This window comes from Notothenia coriiceps, unplaced genomic scaffold (assembly GCF_000735185.1).
Source record: "Notothenia coriiceps isolate Sejong01 unplaced genomic scaffold, NC01 NC01_scaffold00037483, whole genome shotgun sequence".
NCBI lineage: Eukaryota > Metazoa > Chordata > Actinopteri > Perciformes > Nototheniidae > Notothenia > Notothenia coriiceps.
In genome coordinates, this window is record NW_011370184.1 from 180532 (window position 1) to 186477 (window position 5946).

The window sequence follows — 5946 nt, forward strand, 5'->3', positions numbered from 1 at the left end:
GGCATACCCGTTTTGCCTTCAACTGATGTTGTAATCAAATATTTACTTTGCTAACCTTTGACCCAAATATAACACTTTGCTTTACTAACCTTGATAAAGTAAACTTAACTTATGTGGGTTTTCTTTAAATAGTGACATGAGAAAGTTTGTTTCTTATTTCTTTCTGTTACATATGGATTACATTTTCAATTATCATCAACAGAAGTACTGTCAACATACTTTACTTTCTATTCACTAAACTTGGCCTCACACTGATGTCAGTTGTTTCAGATACTGCTGTGGCACAAATAGATTAAAATGCTCTCACCGACACAAGGCGCTGAGTCAAAGTACAGTAGCCTAATTACATTTGTTCTCTATGATAATCTGCAATCAGTATTGCTATTAAAATCATACTGCGCCATACTCATTACCCTATGATTAGAATAATGAGTCATTAACGCTGCAGGAGAGTGAGTTTGAGCCCCAATAGGAACATTAATGGACCCATCTCTGAACTGACTTCTGTCTCACCAAACATTTCGAAAAACGTTTCATTGCATGTGACGAAAATAAGAACTAGCTATCTCCACCGTTCTCGATCCCAACTGGAAACAGACGAATGCTTCATTGATCAAATGATGGGTCATAATATAACACTTGCTAATGTAACTGCTTCCTAATAAAGTGAGTAATTCTCTGTCATGCACTGAACGGTTTTATTTGTTCTTCTGCATTATCCGGTTTTACTCTAATCACTATACATTTTGTACTTTTTCATATAAAAAATGTACTTTATTAAGTATACTTCGGGTGAAATCCAATACAATAGGTTAAACGGCTTCATGCTTTGCCATTTATTTCCAGCTGATAAGAAAGCTATCATTGGTTGCAATAAAAGGCAATTATGTGTTGTTTCTGTAAAATTCTGTTGATTTGTTCCCAACAGTGCAACAAAAAAGATGTAGGAGGGGGGACAGGAGGCTGATAACTCAAAACTATAGGAGACAATGTGCCCAACAGCACTGGAATACATTATTCTGCAATGTCATAATGAATTCATGTGTTTTAAATGAAATGCTGTGGCCTTGAATTATCTTAGCCCTATTCATTGTTTCGTAATGTTTATTTTATGTACACAACAGTTCCTTTACATATACCAAATATTAAAACTTTTATCTTTTCACTCTATTTTATGTTTTTTAAATTAGTTTCAAAGCAATTGTGAATCTTTTGTTTAAGGGCTAAATTAATATTTGTTTAAAAACAACGAAAACAACACTTGAACGAACCATGTGACAATCACTTGTTACCTGCAGTTGGATGCAGCTCATCTCCAATTGTGGTTTAATTGTGTTGAACACACCATTACCAAAACCAGTCAACAAGTCATACTTTAGGCGAAGATTAACTTCATGATTGTGCATAATGGGGACTTTTAAACCGAAACAGAGCTTTTCCTATTTGTTATAACTCGATTATGATCCTGGTCTGCTGTAGAATACATGTTTTATCCGATGACTTAAGGCCAGTTTCTGCTTGGCTACATATCATTTTATAACAATAATTTCTCTGCAAAAGACATAGAAAGATGTGAAGCTCAGAAATGTGTCCTTTGTTCTAGGATATTTAAGTCTCTTGCATCTCATACTGAACTCAAAATGAGATTTATATACATAGCCGTCACTGCAGCCCCCGAACGAAGCTTTAGACGAGGGATGGGGGTGGAGGGGTGGGGACAGCTGCAGCATGGCCACCAGGCAAAACTCCACAGTTATCTCCTCTCCAACTGTTTCCCTTTGATCTCTGTAATCTGCCATTTGAAGAAGACAGCATCCAGAGCAGCCGCACTGACACTTCCTTGTATTTCCATCCCGGCAGACACGGCACAGCGTGTATTTGCCCCCGAGCCACTGAAGTACATCACAAAATGTAATGTATGCAAATGGTTTAAACCTGAGCCATACATTGTCTCTTTGCGATGAGAAATTACACATTTTTCCTCCTGTTTTATATAGACCATAAGAATATTCACCCAAGAAAAAAACCATAAATGTTTGCAGTATTAATGGCAAAACTAGATTTTATTTTCATTAATGTGTTGTTTTTTTCAGATTGAATGTTAAGACAATAGTGAAAACTGTATCTTAACTTCCGAGAGGCGTAAGTGACATGTTTAAAGTCTTTCTTATTAATCAAGGGTCCAAGCTCAAAATATAATAAATACAAATTCATGTAAAACAGATCTGGCATTTAGGAAGCTCCTACTTACTAAAAAAAAGTAACTAAAAACATGAATTATGGATAATCAAAATCAATGCAGATTCATCCTTTCAGCTCTACATAATATATTCATACTGAACTCTTGTTTACTGTTTCATTTGCATGCATTTATCTAGAGGTCAAACTATGAACTTGACACTGATTAATTCATCTTAGATAATGCTGTCTGAGTAAAGTAATTGGTTCTAAATTTAAAAACCCTAAATGCAATCAGCCTTTTGCTCCTTAGCCGAGTAAAGAAAACAAACACAAATGACTGAATATCCCCATACTGCCTTTATCTTTAACAGGCTCCAATTATGCAAGCTAATCTGGGCATATTTCCCTCGGGAGGCAAAGACATAATTGCCAGCAATCTGCGCAGTGATATCAGCTCTGTTCTTGTGCGGCTTTAAAATGACTTGACACATCTGGGAGCGACGGTGTTGTATTGGTCTGAACTCCACACTCGGCTTCATCATAAGGGGTCAATTAGAAAAACAAACAGGCGAGGGACTCATTCTGGATGCAGAGGAACTGAAAGAGGGCAGATGGTAGGCAGGAGCCTGCCCTTGAGCAATGGTGTGAAGTCATTGTTGGAAAAACACACACTGTCAGGGGAGTACTCACATGCGTTTGGTCTGGTGGATCAATGAAAACAACACATCTCAAGAAAAATACAACCTGATACAACCTCAGCTGCGTGTGAGGCAATTGCATCACCATAACTAAGTGGTGCTGACACACACTGAGAGAGTAAACAAACGGTCTTACCGAACAGCATCTCCACGTGTTTTGTGATTCTTCGGCTTGCCACTGATTCACTCAGGCGTCTCCTGCCAGTTTATCTCCCATCAGAGAAGTTGAACAAAAACCAACAAAGTGCCACCTCGCAGATCTCCGTCTCTCTTCTGTGTCTATATTTCCTCCACTTTGATTCTCTTACTGAGGGGATATCCTTTTTTCCGGTCAACGACACATCTTGGCTGTGATCCAAAGTGAACGGTACATACGTACTTCAATTAAAAGCCTCGCACTCCGCTGGCCTTTGTGAGACGTTTGGGAGCGAAGCGGATTGAGAAACAGCGGAGAGGGATAAGAGGCTGAGAGCGCGATGGTGAGAGTCTGAAGAGCAAGTGTGTATTCTTCTCTGTGCGTGAGTGTGTTAGAGAGAGCGAGTGAGTAAGTGAGTGAGGAAGAGGAGGGGGAGGGGGGGGGCTGGCAGAAGACTGGCTACCAACAACATGAACATCCCACCTCGCTCCCCCTTCTCCTTCTTCTTCCCAGAAACATTTTCTATTTAGGGTTCACACCTGCATGCTCCCTAAAGGACTATTATATATAATTTCCTTCCTGGCATTAATTGACAACAATGGCCATCATTTATCAATCTGTTTCTATTCTGCTGAAAGCCCTGCTTGAAATGCAGCTGTGAGATGTTATCGCCAAACTTTCCGTTATTGAGGCTCAAAGACAGTTGACAGTTTTAAAACCACATCGAAATTAGAAACCTTAAATGCAGGGTGTAGGCCTACTTAACAAAACAAATCCAATTCAATTTCTATTTACGTGTTAAAAAAAGGCAGTGACCTAATCAAAGTATTACAGTCACGCAAGTTGATTAGTTTGCGTTACTTTGAGATGAACTAAATACCTTACTTGCTAAAAAGAATGCTAAAATGTAGCTTTTATTTTGTATGTTAAGCAGAAAAGGAAACATCACAGAGCAGAGCTCCAACCAAGCTACTGATTGGAAATAAACAAGATAGAAACGGTAACAATTCAAACTCAAAGCTTTAAAGTGTTAGTCCACAAACCAATAGGTGATGTCACGTTGACCGTCCACGTTTATGAAGGAATTACCTACTTCTGCTTGACCAGAAGGTTTAAGTGGTTTACTCATTTCCTACAAATGTCTTTTCACACTGGAATAGCCCTCAGATGAACTGTAAAGAGAGCAAACCATCCTACTTTGGAATAATTTGCACTTTACCATGATGTGTATAGTAATCATGTTGTGTCAAGCAGAAAGCAGAACAACCTTCCCTGCTTTACATAAAACATAATTGTGACATTTTCACCCAGTGAATGGATTTTTTTCATCAACAAAAGCGTTGGAGTCCATTGTGTGAGACTCATGTTGTGAAGTGTTGTAATGTGCCTGGTAGTACTGTATATTGTTCTTTATTTTGAAATTAAAATGATAGTCCTGCTAATAATCCTAATAGTACTAAATGTTACAGTTTCTTTAACTGTAACAGAATACAGTTTCCATTTTTTTTTTTTTTTAATCGTGTCCTTTGTTTTCTGTTATTCCCAAAGCGTTTCTATCAGATACTGCAGTCCTGTGTTGGTGACGATTGATTGCACGGTCCTGTTTGATTAGAATAAATGATTTATACACTCCTGTTTACATTTCCAATAGGTTGAATGTGCAGAGGTTTCAATCAGAATACCGGAGTCACTCATGCAGCACATAGTCATTATTTTTTCCTACAGCACTTCAGTGTGACTGATAATAATAATCACCATTATAATTGAACAGCAATGGTTGAGTGTTTAGCCAAAGTCAGCAGTAGAGTAATATTTAAATTAACGGTTTGTTTTCCTACAATAAACCTCCGTTTGGTGTTCTTAAGCCTAAACATTCACTGCATGTCAAATCTTTTGGACCCAAACACCCTCTCATTTCTAAATATTTAGATATTTGTACAGGTTATTTATAATGATGATCACATGAGTGGCTCAAGTGGCTTTAATGCTTCATTTTTTTTTGGGGGGGGGAAGGAAGCCACACCGCATTTGGAACCATGACAAAAAAGGAGGATTTGAAAATGAAAGCGATTCTGTATTAATTTCTTAAACAATGACACACATGCCAATACATTGTAAAGCATAGAAAATGAATGAGCAGTTATGTAAAGGTCTCACCCCTCTGCAGTAAACACACATTCATAATACCTAAACATTAAGCTACTCATTTAACGAAGAATGACCTTATTATAACAGTATTAACAGCCTTTTGCAAAGTACAATGTGACAAAGGGTTGATCAAGTATTAGCAGAGTATAATGTGTAGTCATGAAAAAATATAAAATGTTCTATTCAAAAGGCATAATTCATTTTAGATATATTATCAGAAGACCCCAATCTTCCAATGGCCCCATGCAGCAGAGGGTTATCTCTGTAACGAGTTCCACACATCTAGACAATAAATCAAGGAAGCTTAGCATATTGATAGTGCAGCTCTTTCTCACCGTGTGCTATAATCAAAACTATTCAAGCTCAAGGAACCGACAGTGTGTTTGTTATAAAGAGCAGGTGGGAGAGATTATTGTTCACCTAATAGCTTGCTCATTTTCTGGCTAATCTTCCCATGATTGCTGTATTGACACTTTGCAGAGCAGAGTTTGATTATGGGAGCTGTGTTGCCCTTTCTGTGCGATATTAACCTCAAATGGCTCTTTGAGTTGCAATGTATTAACAACAGTAACGGATTTGGTGTTACCATTGAAATCATGCACATTGTATTGATTCAAGTATACCATTTTAGGTTATACATACTCCAATACATTGCAGCTCAGTTTGACAGCTGCTTAAAATACATTATTTTACAGATTAAGATTAAATGTTCATTGGATGCCCTTGAAGCCTAAGGATTAACCACCAAAGGTCGCTGGTTCAAGTCCAGCTGGAGATGTTTGT